This window comes from Anguilla anguilla, chromosome 3 (assembly GCF_013347855.1).
Source record: "Anguilla anguilla isolate fAngAng1 chromosome 3, fAngAng1.pri, whole genome shotgun sequence".
NCBI lineage: Eukaryota > Metazoa > Chordata > Actinopteri > Anguilliformes > Anguillidae > Anguilla > Anguilla anguilla.
The window spans coordinates 28,424,563-28,434,467 of record NC_049203.1 but is presented as its reverse complement, the minus strand read 5'-3'; the positions used below and the strand labels follow the sequence as shown (position 1 = coordinate 28,434,467).

Genomic DNA, 9,905 nt, shown 5'->3' with positions numbered 1-9,905 from the left:
TCGTGAAGGCCTTAACTGTCTATGAACCTCTCATGCTGTGTATCTAATGCTCGTGTTTAATTTAAGAAACGCATGTTGATTTCATTTTTTAATAAACAGGAAAATAAATAAATGGACAGCATTGTTTGTATTATCTGAAATCTGACACATTTTTCTTTTTCTACCGAAGGATTGCGGCATTTTGCACAGCTGTGTGGAGTACATAGCAACAACTGTACTCTGCTGGAGTAAGAGCAAATATGAAGAGCAGGTAAGAGATTATTCTTCCAGAAGGAGGTATTACAGCGACGAGTATTAATATTAATGCACATTAGTTTAGTAACCACACAGTGTTTGTTAACCCTCATTTAAGATTAAATACAAAATGTTTCACAGGTGAGTTGAGCTGCACAGTCAGGCTTGAGGGGTGAAACTTTAAACAACCCACTGCCCATTTCACAGTGTAGACACGATTTTATACACCAGCACAACACAACCTTTGTCTACTCCACTTGTCATGGTTCTGTCTTTTTGTTTCTCTTTTTCCTTTTTTGGGCCGCCAGATGGCGGTAGTCTTGTTCCTTTTCCCTGCTTAATTGTTTTATTGGTTCCAATTATTCTATTATTGTTTTTCAGTTGTGTCTAGTTATCCCTTCCCTCTGTGGTCTGATTGTGCATTGTGCCCTCCTGTGTCTTGTTAGGGTCTAGTCTATTTAAGTCGTCTTCTTCCCTGACTCGGGTGCTGGTTCCTTGTGTTTTCACTTGTGTTTCCTTGTGTCTTGCCTGAGCGTTTGCCCGTGTTTCCCCATGCCTGTTTTTTGTCCACCTGTTTCTGCCCTGCCCGTTTAGGTTCCCTTTGGATTTTCTGTTTTCTGTTTTTGAGTTTTGTAATTCTGTATTCAGACTTGTGTGCAGATTTCAGACGGACACCTCTGAGCAGCGAGATCGCCTCATTCACCTGGTAGGGACGGTTCACGGCCACTATACTTCCTTTAGTTACTCATTCAGAATAAGCAGCCCCGGTATCTACTGCAGGCCTCTGGCTCAGGCAGCTCTGCTGCACAGAAACGCCCTAGTGATGTCATCAGAGTAAAGTCCAGAGAGGAGAAAGATGCTATGAAGCAGGAACACTTTTATTAGCAAACTGTGAGGTACAATGAGTGGCTACTGCCAAGTGGCTAATTGCATTCTGCTCAATCCCTATATCTGTAATTACAAGGTTACCACACCATTGCATACTGTCAGTAATGCTGTCCCGTCAGTAGATGTAATGGGTCTGTCAGTACATGTAATCGGTCTGTCGGTGTGTAATGGGTCTGTCAGTAGATGTAATGGCGTGTCAGTAATGTTCTCCTTGTGCTGTGCTCAGGTCTGGGAGGTGAATATGAGGGTAAAGCTGCAGGACATCTGCAGAGATGTAGGGATGAGTCCCAGCAGCTCAGAAGCCCCTCTAATGAGCGCCCAGGATACCCAGCGTGCCGCTCTCGCTGACCTGTGAGAGTGGCCCACTGCGAGAGCTGGCACAGGCGCTGGCACACCCGTTCACCTGCCCCCCCCACACCCTGTCAGCGGTAGTGGGGGACGGCGTTACCGACCTGCTCGGCGCCATCATGGAGCCAGCCAATCGCAGAGCGTCGAGCAGGGCCATCAGCGAGGTGGCGGTGGGCGTGGCCATATGCGTCCATGACGACCTGCACGCTGCGTGATGGGCAGAGGAGCGGGCTTTCGGGGTGCAGTGCTGGAGGTGGGCCAGGTCCAACATGGTGGGGGTGCTCCACAGAGACCTGCTGGAGCAGGCCGGCTCCCCTGGAGCTCTGCAGGCCGTCCTGAGGGGGAACAGCGCCGCGGTCACCTCCGCCATCGCCACCGCCATCGCCAAGGCCCTCCTCGCGGCTGCTGATACCGCACTGAGTGCCGGCCCTGCCACGCCTGAGGAAGAGGAGAAAGAGAACGTCCCTGCGGCAGAAGATCCTGTGAACACTGCAGTGGAACCAGAGACGCCAGTGGCACAAGACATCAGTGGTTGATAGTGAGGCATCCACAACTTCAGAGGAGGAAATGGACTCCTGCGTGACATCACTGGCGGACAGTGACTCACCAATCACATCTGTGGTGGAAAGTCAAGCAATGGACTCCTGCATGACATCACTGGAGGACATTGACTCCCTAATGACATCTGTGGTGCAAAGTGGGGCAGTCATGAGATCACTAGAGCCAATGGACTCCTGCGTGACATCACTGGAAGAAATTGGCTCAAAAATGTCATCGGTGGATAATAGTGATGCAGTCATGACATCACTTGAGGAAGTAGACTCCTGCATGACATCTCAGGAGGATATGGACTCACCACTGACACCACAGATGGAAAGTGAGGCACCAATGACATCAACGGTGCTAACTGATGTGGTCATGGCAACGCTGGGGGGAATCCCCACGACTGAGGAACCTCTGGTGGAGGAGGGAGGAAAGCCAGATGGAGTAAGTACTGTATGAAAAGCTCCTCCCACTGATTCAGCACCCTGCACAGCATGTCTGCCAATCAGTGATGTTATCAGGATATCAGGGCTTGATTGGCAATTTTTTTGGCTTGATTGTCTGTGATTGGTTATTTCCAATTGTGGAACATGGACAAATGTCCTGATGAGAAGTTTTTTTTAAAAAAGAGAAAAGTGTGATTGTATAGTTGAGATGTTCCAGACAGTGCTTAATGAGATGTGTGTGTGATTGCAGTTTGACATGGAGATCCCTGTTCCACTGGACACTGCCGCGGGTGATACACTCCTGGACCTTCCACACAGTGAGTCATAGATAGTATGCGCTGGGTGGACACTGTTGAAAATGCTCCTTTACTTTTGCACCCAGTGGCTAAATAATCACAGTTAGCAGCTCCCAGCACAGAGACGTCTACACAGAGAGGCTGTGCTGAAAGGAGTCTCTCCCTCGTCTTTTTCAGAGGAGAAGAAGCAGAAGAAAGGAGTCAGGCTCTTCTTTGCCCGAGTGTGGAAGGCCCTGAAACGCAGCTGCTGCTGCTGCTGCGTTTCCACAGAGACCGACTGAAATTTCAAATGTTTAAATGTCTGTGTGTTTGTGTGTCTGTCTCTGTCCTTTTTGTCCTTTTGTCTGTCTCTTGCCTGCCTTGCCTGCCTGCCTGCCTGCCTTCCTGTCTGTCTGTCTGTTTGTCTGTTTCTGTCTGTCTCTCCATTTTAGATCTGGCCATCACCAAGAAGAATTACTAATTAATACAGCGCACAAAAACAGCAAAAAGAAAAAAACAACAAAAAAAAAACGAAAAAAGGATTTTTGCTTCAGAGTTTGGATTAAACAGCGAAGGCATTTCATCACATGTTGCAGTGATGTCAGTGTTCGCATTTATGGCATTTTCTTGTGTATTCTTAGAAAACAAATGTTTTAAAATATTACTTTCAGGATTGCAAAAGAAACCTGTTGAATACAGATGGGACACTGGAATGATACAGTGAAATGGAAGCCAGGACTCACACTTTGGTCCTGGTGAGTACACAGTGGTACAGTGGTGTGTTTTAGTGGTACACAGATGTGTCAGCTGAGTCTCTGCAGGTTAGCACCACTGTTCCTGTATGTCTGATTACAGAGAGGCAAACAGTGATGTGATGACATCACAACTGGCAGCGGATGCCAGCAAGATATGGAAACTACAGTATCAGTAGAGATGGACAAATTCACAGTGGCAGACGTCATTTACCAGGACGAGAGGGTAAACCAGCAACGACCGTCATCAGTAATCAAGGCCCCATCACCTACAGTGCTTCTGCATGTCATTTTATTAGTCGTCATTGCACAAAGACTGAAATATTATGAGCGTGTGAGCAATGCACAGCTTAGGCTGGGTCTCTGTGCGTATGAAAGTTGGCCCTGCATGCAGGCTGCTCCTGCTATCCCAGGATTCAGTGTGGCTGAGGATACGCACAGAAAAGCAAAAAGAATGTAAATTTCCCCCAAAATGTTTTTTTACCTACAAGGTTCTACAGTGGAAAATTAATTCTTGTTTTCTGATCAAGTTTTGTCTATTCACACAGCTCCTCCACACAGGCCAAAATGTGGTGAAGTTAAAATGTTTTCTGGATGGACACCGTGCAGGTAAGAGACTGTATGAGTGACCAGCCAGTAGCTTTGAACAAGAAACACATGGAATCAGAATCACACAAGGGAGAGCACATCTGTGTGCCTCACAGCTGGAGCAATAATGGGGTAATAAAGCAGTAATAAAGGGGTAATAATGGCATTATAACCATTTGCACATGTTTCAGGGTTGCTATATCTGTTGGCTTATTAATATTCCTAAGTAATTACAATGTGTCCATTTTGTGTTTATCAGGAACCATCCAGAGAGACTCATTTCAGGGGGAGCCTAAACAGGTGTGAGGATGAGTTGGCGGACTTTGCGCCCTGACCCCCCGGATATGCTGGATTTATTAGGCACAGTGTGAGCAGTGTGTGCTGCTGTTGCTGTGTGCTGAAGTGGTTAAGGATGAGAAGCTTCTGTCGTAGCCCCCAGGCTGGGATGGGCTCTTCCTGGCCGACCCTGGGGCTGGTGGACAGGCCTGCAGCAGGGATGCTAACACATGTGTAGCGTGGATGCTAGCACATGCAGCAGGGATGCTAGCACATGTACCCCTGCACAGAGACACACATCCCCACTTTGCAGGTATGATTTGCGAGAAAATTGGTTAAAGCGCTGTATGATTCTTCTTGGAACGATGTCTTTTGCTTTTTTCTCATTTATCAGAAATAAGTGGTAGATTTATAACACAGTTTTACAATGAACATATTTTTGTTGTGTGAAACTTACATTTCAACATAATTTCCTGGTCAAGCTCCTGGTTTGTAACTCACTCAGTCACTCACTCGCATTTAGCAGGCTGAAGATTCTCCACAAGGGGGAGCTATTATTTGTATAGCATGCATTGCTGGAAAAACACCGTGGCTCTTAATAGTCTGGGTCATCTTGCTAGGTTACCACAACAAAAAATGATCAGGCAATGTAACACACTGAAGTCATTGGAAACAGGTATCATAACGTTCAAAACGTAGCTAAAGCGTATCAACTACTTGATCTAACGTTACTGTGCATAATTTATACAATGTTAGCTACGTTTAGCTAGCTAGCTAGCTACAATCAATTTAGTTAGCTAATTCATAACTATTGCAGGCTTATTACTGGTCAGCTAGCTATCGCTTACCACGAGTTTGTTACCTGAAACGAAGTCAGTGCTAGAGTGAGAGCACCTATTCGACCACCTTCGTTCGACAAACGGGAAAGCGTAAACTGATTTACAACTATATATGAAAAAGGCGAAATATCGGTAACAACCCGTACCTAGTTATGTAGGAAAAATGTCCTCGTTATCCTCCTGTGGTTATTTTTTCAGTACTTTCACAATTTTTTTTTCGGTGCCGGCAAATAAGTCAGCGGTGGTCCAGCGCTACCTTTGGTTGCTAAGCGGACATCGACCACCCAATATAAATGAATGGAACTTGTCATAAATTTGCTAGTATACTGTCGTGCGTATTTGAGGTTAATATGAGAGAGGGTGGTCTCTATCAGCACGTCTGGGAATTCGTACATATTCACTGTTGTAACCCAAGTTGCAGGACGCAAAATAGCCCTTAGGAAAGCAGTTTGAAATTATGAAGTAACCTTGCGCGCTCTGTCTACTACTGTCTTCACACCGTCAGTTAATTTAAAAAAAATAATAAAACCAGAGTAACAATCAAGGCTGCAAATAAACAGGCTGAATCTTGCATTGTGTACTACCTATAGCACATAACTACTTATTTGACCACCACCCACACACATACACACTCTTTTTATTTGAAACACTTATACGATCAGTGATTATACAATGAGTGATACAGAGTGTAATTTGATTGACACTGAACCAGCAGTCAGGGTTTGCTCAACCTTACAAGGCAGTGAGGATCAAGTCAGTGGCAATATTGCATCTGGTGATGGTGGTCCTCCTCCAGCAAAGACCAAGAGGACCTCTGCAGTATGGGACTCTTTCACTGTTTGTGAAAGGGATCCCTCCAAAGCCATGTGTAAGCTTTGCAAGTCCAAAATCAGCAGAGGTAGGGATTCAAAACATTATAATACAACATCTCTACATAATCATCTGTTATATGTTCATCACATGAGAAAGCCCTTTGGATCAGGCACCCCCTCCACCTCTTCTGGCAGCACTCCTTCTCAGGGCACTGGTCAGGGTTTTCCCTAGGTTTTCAGAGGGCTTAGGCGCTCTCAACTATATTTTGGAACAGTGTTTTTTGTTTGTTTTTTTAATATGAAAAAACGCTTTGACCAGCGGTTTTCATCAGAAAAAGACGTTATGTGTTCACGAACACAGCCTAACTTTGTTTAGATACCAAGCCACGTTAGAGTTAACGTTAGTTCAATCGAGGTATCTTTATGTAACGTCAACTAACAAGCTTCACTGGCTAACGTTGTACTAAATGTTTTCCTGACCGTGAAAACTGGATTACTTGTTTACATTTTGGACAGATGTGGCTAGTGGGTAAATCTATCGCTGTTTCCGTCGCAGCACTTCCGTCGACACAAGCAAAATCGAAAGTGCTATCCTAAAATTTCTTCTTACCGTGAAGAGTGCCTGACCCGCAACCGTAGTAATGTGTTAACACAGCGGCACAATTATATCGAGAAATACCATCTTTGGGAAAAAACGCTATATTCTGTAAATGCATTTAGATCAAACATACCATGCATAAAAACATAAAAACGCTCGTCAATCACCCACTTCTATTTATAATTCCATCATAGCGCGGAGTGTTTAGAACCATAAAGCCACCTCTCCATTATTTTATTTATTTATTTTTGTCAGCGCATCACCGTTATTTTTACATTCATTCTGATATGGCACCTAAATGCCTTTTTACGTTCATTCGGCTTAAGGCGCTCCGCAAATTCACCTAGGCGCTGCACCCAAGCCTTTCTATGGTAGGGAAAACCTTGCTGGTGTTCAGGTGGGTGCTAAGGGCTCACCTTCCTCTTCCTCTTCACCGATACTCACTGCATTTGCAGCCAAGCAGCAATTCCCAGCAAACCACCCTCGGTCAAACATAATTACAGAGATAATAGGTAAAATGATCTGCACTGATCTTGAGCCTTTCTCTGTGGTGGAGAGGAGTGGTTTCAGCAGGGCCGGCCCTAGGATTTTGGTGGCCCTAAACAAGTCTGTTGAGCGGAGGGGGGGGGATTTACTTGGTAAAATCTTTCATACATTAAGTTGTTATGAAATGTTCTGTTGCCGTTCCATTTTCACTTTATACCGCTAGTTCAGCGATAGGGGATGAATAACGTAAATACGAAAATAACGTTAATTACCTTAGATAAACATTGGATCGTGTGACCCCCCTCGTGGTCGTGTGGCCACAACCGCAATGGGGGGCCACACGACCTAAACAACCGCATATAGTATTTATGCCCAAGTAGAAGATCCCATCGAGGCACTATTTCAGTCGAACTGTAGTGCCTGAGTTGTGTGAGGCAATGAGAGGGGAGTTGGTCCAGTCACTTTTTATATTAATTTATACTATTATTATTATTATAATTCATGATTAAAAAACTTGGTGTCTGTGGCGACATTCCCAGGAAAAAATCACAAGCGGCGCAGTTAGTGACGCGTTTTTCATCACCCATCAGTGGTTGGTCCGCCAGAGAGGGTAGGCGGAACTAACGCAAGGCTCGCTCTTCAACTCACTTGTGTGTGAGCGGCGTACTGTTTTTTCCGGTGTCTGCATGCCTTACAATAACAGAGAAAGGGGTTAGGGTTAGGGGTTATGGAACCCTAAAAAGTTTTTGTGTAACATGAGAGATCATATTATTTGTTGATGTAGATTTCGTATTACATTTAATGACAACGTAACTACTAAATTACATTACCAACGTCCTGTTAGGCCCCACCCACTTCAGGTGTAAGCCCCGCCCATTCCGAGTACGGATACGGATACAGATAATTCGGTTGGTTGAACAGATACAGATAATGATGTACTTGCTCATCCCTAGTTATATCATAAAATCATAAAATGTGATACAAATATTATACTGTATCATTAGGGGAACGGGAGACCAATGATATATTGTAAAACAGTGAGGGAATTATTTAAATAATAGCAATAATTGTAAATGTAAAGCAACCGTTTTAGGTGCTCAACACAATTGTAACTACTTCATTGACGTAAAAGTGCATAAAAGTAATTGGATACTGATTTAAATGAATTATGCTGGAATAAGGTGCAATTAATTTGTAAAAATGTGAAAAGTTTTATGAAATTACATTTCAATCACATGTAAATAATTACGTAGGTCACAGTAACAGGGCTGACACTTTCCAAGGCTTGAGTGACAAAAAAAAAAACATTTATAATCCATACAATTTAGGTGCCTGAGTTGGACCAGTATGTTTTCCTGTAACTCACACATCCTCTTTTGAATAGAAAGTTTAAAAAGTAGAAAATTCATATTTTAAAAATAGCATATTACCATGTTAAAAATATACCAATTTGGGAAAATGACTCAATTACACTTTTCTGAAAGGCGTTTTTATTTCCGAACTCCCTTTTCCATTTCATAATGAGACTTTTCAAAATGGCAAGACCTCCTGTCAATTAACATGAGCAGGGCGTGACCGCTCATGGTCATTGGTTGCTCACACATTCAGGTAAAAGCAGCAGAACTCCAAATATCGGTCTGCATGTTAAAATTATACATGGTAAGCCCTAGTGCTACAGCTATTGTGATGTACTAGCCACTTCATGCACATCCATTCCCAACATAGGGTGCAAATCAATAAACAATGCAGCCACACAGTTATTGAATGAGTGCAAATCCTTTATTGGACTAAAAGCAAGTCGCAAAAACACAAAAAACGCACAGGTTAAATTTCATAAAGGAAAACGCTACATCATTCTAACCAATTCTAACACTCCTGTGATTAAGAACATTACTTGCTTGCTAGGTAGCTAGCGGAGCTAATGCGGCTAGCTGTCCCACTTGCTATTCCTGCCTTGCCGGGTTGGTGAACTGTCTTCATGGCTGTCTCCCAGAACACAAACAGAAGCTAGTTTTAACTAGTGACTAGCAAATAAAAGTTCCTTTATTTAGATCCAACACCCAAAGGTTTGCTTGATTGTTTTCATAACTATTATGAATAATCATAATAGTTATGAATCATAATCATTAGCACATTAAATCATTAGCACATTAAAACCCTCTGGGGTCGAGAGCTCCGCCGGCGGAGCTCGACAAGATGAAATTAACTTTCGTTTCTATTTGGATGATTAACTTCACGTGCTGTTATCATACAGACGCAACAAAAACACTGACAGAAACCTTAGAATCGCGACTTTCCAATGCGCACATTGGCAAATAATATAAATTGTTTTAAATGTTCCAAATTTGATTAATTCGATCATGTATGCTTCGCTAAACTTTACTCATTACTATGTGAATTTCGCTCAGCAGGAAGTACGCCCAAATCGCATTCACATGTTAACAACATTTTAATTACTCTCCATAGAAGGAGACTAAAGGAGGGGCGATGCGAGATCCATGTGAGAAATGCCAAGTCAAATCGGGATAGAATGTCAGAGTGTCGCCTAATTCACTTCTTTTGAGGTGAACATTTCGTTTAATTTTGGAAAATGGTCCGTCCGGAAGTCGACACTGATGAAGAGCGGTGTCATTTCGAACAGCGAACTAGATAACGCTAGCTAGGAACATCGCTGATTAAGAACCTACTGTTTGGTAGCTAGCAGAGCTACTGCCGCTAGCCACCCCAGTCACACTTCCCGGCTAGAAGGGCTGTCTTTTTTATAGAGCTTGTAAGTGAAAACGTCACCAAGCCACTCCCCTCGTTTTCCCGCAAATTTGG

The 9,905-nt window shown here is 43.6% G+C and overlaps 2 long non-coding RNA genes across 2 annotated transcripts; both read left to right on the top strand.

Annotated features, from left to right (window-relative positions):
- Nucleotides 1-2,410: 2,410 nt before the first annotated feature.
- LOC118222399 lies at nucleotides 2,411-3,064 on the top strand. Its single transcript, XR_004764276.1, has 3 exons — nucleotides 2,411-2,457; nucleotides 2,710-2,776; nucleotides 2,933-3,064. It is a non-coding gene; the product is annotated as an uncharacterized LOC118222399 (long non-coding RNA).
- Nucleotides 3,065-3,109: 45 nt separating this feature from the next.
- LOC118222397 lies at nucleotides 3,110-4,737 on the top strand. Its single transcript, XR_004764275.1, has 4 exons — nucleotides 3,110-3,489; nucleotides 3,590-3,712; nucleotides 4,035-4,095; nucleotides 4,334-4,737. It is a non-coding gene; the product is annotated as an uncharacterized LOC118222397 (long non-coding RNA).
- Nucleotides 4,738-9,905: the final 5,168 nt, after the last annotated feature.